Source organism: Corvus hawaiiensis, chromosome 24 (genome assembly GCF_020740725.1).
Source record: "Corvus hawaiiensis isolate bCorHaw1 chromosome 24, bCorHaw1.pri.cur, whole genome shotgun sequence".
Classification (NCBI taxonomy): domain Eukaryota; kingdom Metazoa; phylum Chordata; class Aves; order Passeriformes; family Corvidae; genus Corvus; species Corvus hawaiiensis.
This window is the reverse complement of record NC_063236.1, coordinates 723,215-727,748: the sequence shown is the minus strand read 5'-3', so window position 1 is coordinate 727,748 and position 4,534 is coordinate 723,215.

The window sequence follows — 4,534 nt, the reverse complement described above, 5'->3', positions numbered from 1 at the left end:
GGGGGGATATCAGCTCTAACATGCCGCCAAACAGATCTATATTCATACTCAGTGATTAGGTTTCTTGAGACCTTCCCTCCTGTTTCTCCCTCTCCACCCCAATCGATGGTCTCTGCCTGTCCCCTCGCCTCCAGCAGCCCTGAAATCTGAGGCTTGGGCAGGAGCTGCAGCATCAGGGCGTTTGTCCGCATGGTCCTGAGGAGACCAGCAGCGCTGGGCACCCTCCCTGTGCCACGACCCCATCCCCTGAGCAGCTCCGTCAGCGCCACATCTCCGTAAGATATTTGTGCACCCCCAAGGGCAGCTTTCAGCCCCTCGAGAATTTCTGAACTGGGGGAGCCAGTTCCAGCAAACCCAGACGTGGTGGGTGGGCGAGACACAGCACAGCTCCCAGTGACACGGCCCCAGCACCAGCCCCGCTCCTGGTACCCCACACTGTGCTCACCCAGCCTGGCCTCCCTGGTGCAAAGGGGGTTTTTAGCAAGGCTAAACCGAGCCAGAACCCCTGGCACACTCTCTTTTGTAGGTTTGCTGCACACGAGCATCCCCAAATCCTGGTTTGGGCTCTGCTGCCAGGGGTGGGCTCACAGATGACACGGCAGCACCTCGGCCCCCGCACGACGCCAGCGACGGGGATCCTGCCAGGCCTGGAGAGCTCTGAGCCAAGGCAGCTCCGCTATCGATCCCCGATCAATGACAGCTCAAGGCCTGGAAATGACAGCGCCTTTCCCTGGTCCTCAGCTCTCAGCCCAGACTGGAGGCTCACGCAGAGGTTTAGCAATAATCCGAGGCAGGAGCCGGGACGGGAAGAGCCTCTTGCAGCAGGTGGGTTGTTTAACAAATTGGACACATAACGAGACAAGCGGCACAGAGGAAGGAGATCTGGTGGGACTGGACCTTTATCTCTGGCACACTGGCCGCCAAATCTTTGTGCAATATTTATCAAGGGTGAGCGGACAGGAGAATTGGCAGTCGATGCATAAGTGAGGAATTAAAGCCACTGCCATCCTTATCTCCCCGGCAGAGAGGCGAGGGGAGGGGTGGGCGGGAGCTGCGAGCCAGCCCAGGGCAATCGACTTTGAAACCATTTGTGGATTTAACGAGTCCAAACTTTATTAGCTCAGCTGATGGGGAGCAGAGCAGAAGCACCAAGAGGGCAAACCAGCATATCCACATCCTCTGGCTGCCAGAGCTGAGCCCTGCCTCTGGGCAGGCATTTCCGCTGGAAAGTCCCTTGTGTCCCTGGTCAGACATTGCACGGCTGGGGGACGTGGCAGAGTTGCCCCAGAGGCTCCAGGTAAGGGGTCTGTGGTCTTTCAAGCCGAATTAAAATGCACTTTTAAACCGAGGAGTTTAGGAGCTGCTGCACTTTCTCTCCTAGTTTTTCTCAGCAGTGAGACAAAGGCAGACGATGCTCTGCCCTCGGGACAGTCACGTTTTGCACAGTCAGAGGCACAGCTCCTGGGGAGAGCAGACACTGCTCGGCACTTCCAGCCATCCCGTGAATCTGCCTCAGGAGACACAGCCAGGAAAAACACAGGGGAAGGGATGGATACGACGCCCAAAACCACAGAGCTCCAAGTCAGTCCATCGAGGGGGTTTGTGCACAAGCCATCCCCAGGGAGGGCAGCTCAGCCCCCGGCCAGGTGCCCCGGCGCCGCCGGCTGCGGACGGCGAGCAAAGGGCTGCTCCATCGCCAGCATCCCCTGGGAATCCCCAGTGATCACATAACGTCTGTAATTAACTCGATTATTGGCTTTTCTTTTGCTGAGACTGCACGTTCAAGATGGGCTCCATCTGCTCCTTGCATGGGCCTGGCTGCCGCGGGAGGGGACAAAGCCCCTCCTTCGTGAGAAATGTGTCATTTCTGCCAACAGGGGACAAGGACAAGGCCATGCTGGGGGGCAGCAGCAGCTCCTGGACGATGGCTGTGGGTCCAGCTGCCCAGCTCCCCCAGCCCTTTCACCACACACCAAACTCTGCCAACCAGCCTCCTCCCCCTGGGCACCCACCAGCCCCAGACCTGGCTCCACCGGGGCTATCAGCTTCCTTATGTCATTCAAGGGGATTTGCATCTCTCTATTTAATTTCTCGTCAACGCAAATAAGAGCCCAGGAAGCCAAGTGGGAGATGCTGGACTGCCGGGTATCAGGCGGCTGCTGGGGAGAAGATGCGCTGATCTCTGTGCCTGGAGCATCCAGTGCCATATTCCCTCCCTGCACCACACAATCCCTCCTGCGGAAATGGGACACGAGCACCGAGAAGCAATGACACCAGAGTAATTCCCAGCTACAGCCCTTTCCAGGCAGGCTCCCCCTTTGGCCCTGCTGTGGCTCCCATAAATCCTCCCCAGGTTATTCCAGCCGCTGTCACGGAGCCGTAGCAGCAAATCTGAGCTTAGCTGGGAGCAGCGCACGTGGCGCTCGCGGGTCCCCCAGCACCCATCTGCACCGCCTTTGTCTCCGCAGCCTTTGAGCTGCTCTTCCCCTCCTCTCTGCTGCAAAGAAACGCATTAGTTGCAACATTGCTTTAATTTGTTTGCCAGCTTTCGGAGATGGAGAAGCTCCTGCTCCCATCGGTGCCGTTTGAGGATGCCGGCAGCGTTAACCCTTTGGCTGCCACAGCCCCGAGCTGCTGGAGCAGCTTTTGCACACCCGAGACACACGAGCTGCCTCCTCCAACCCGGCTCCTCAGCCGACCTGGCACTTCCCAGACGGAGGGATCCATTTCCCCTTCCAGCTACCCTCAGCATTTCTGTAATGAGATGAGTTTTGTTGTGACCACAACCAGTGTCAGAGGGAATAAAAGAAAAAGTCATCCAGATGGGCTCTACGGCAGTGACAAGGACACGAGGACAAACAGCCGCCAGCAAAGCCAGGGCAGCGAGGGTGGAGGAATGTTGTGGGATGAGTGGGGCAGCACAGGGGACGGGCTGGATCCGCACCCAGAGAGGGGCTGGGGATTCCTGTTGTCCTGTCACACGTGGCACATCCCGGGATCTCCCCCGTGTGCACACACTCAGCGCCATGACCTGCTCGTGGCCTGGGGCTGCAGCAAGGTGCCTTTTGGACACATCTCTGGGAGCACCAGCATGGCCCAACAGGGGCATTTCTGCACAGGTAGCTCCAAACCAGCTTCTGATACGGATATCAGAGCGGGAAGAGAGCGAGGAGCCAGGAGGGATGGGCTTGGGCAGCACGGCAGGACCGCTGGCAACCACACAGGTCCCTGCTTGACCCAGCATCCTGTGGAATGATTTTGTTTAGTCTCTGCCCCCCACTTCCAGGCACAGGTCCCATCCAGCCTGAGCATCTTCAGCCCTTTCAGTCCAGGGCAGCAGCCCCAGGCCTCTGTGTGTCCCAGGAGATGCTTTCTCTGGACACTGGGTAAAACAAGTGGGGAAGGCAGGAGCCAGCCAAGGTGGAATTCGGGCACAGGGGAAGTGTTTCAGGATAGTGGTTGAGCAGGAGCCAGTGCCTTTGCATTGCCTCATGCTAATTGCTCGAGCTAATGAAGCCACACACCCATCTTGGTGATTTTCCACAGGGTTTCCATCCGCCTTTGGTTTTTAAGGTGCGGTCCACAATTCCGGAAAGATGCGGCTGATTGATTGCGAGATTCCGGGATGGAAAAAGAGTAGAAACAACCCTGAAGGGGCTGCAAAAAATGCACTCGGCCCCAAAGTAAATGAGGGGCACCCAGATGTGAGGGTGACGAGCAGCAGGAGGAGGAATTCCCAGCTATCCAGCCCCAGGTGTACAATGTTGGTGCAACACAGAGGCAGCGTTATGGCTCTTCCCAAGGCTGCTGGTGAGGAGGTGTTCCTGCCCTCCCACAGGACACCATCCCCAGGGAGTTTGCTGCCTGGCTCTTGGGGATGGTTCTTGCTGCCAAAACCTCAGGAGAGCCCGAGCCACCTTCCCCATGGCTCTGTGCCTCCAGGTCCCCCGCACCACAAGGTGCATGGTTGTTAAGCAGTTCAACCTCCTTTTCATCCCGAGAGCAGTTCTGAAGGTTTAAATAGAAAGATATCAAAATAAAAGATAATTGTTGAGAAAGATGAATAGGGGGGAGAAAAAACCCCATCAGCACAGAGGAACTCTTGTCTAATTTCTCACCCACGCAGAGCACAGCGATATTAGTGCCTTCAACTCTGGTTCGTAAAAGCTTTCATCGCTTTATTACCAGCTCCCCGAACAGCTTGTCCTTTTAATAAGCCAAGGCCTCCAGATAGCAGATCTGCCCATGGGAGATCCCATCAGGATGTGGTTAATCCAGGCAGAAACAGCACAAAGCATCATCACACTCACCTGAATAAGGAAGCCCTTGTCTGAGGCAGGAAAAGGTTAAAACCCACTCCAAAACGCAGGGGGAGAGGGGAGGGAGGGAGAGCTGAACCTCCTCGGTGGCGGGTTAACCGGTGCTGCTGGGTGTCCTCGCCTTCCCCGTCAGCCCCACACTCCACAGCCGCTGGCATTGGCGATGGAGGCCTTTAATTATCCAAACTGCTGCCCCTCACAAAATTAAATGCTGC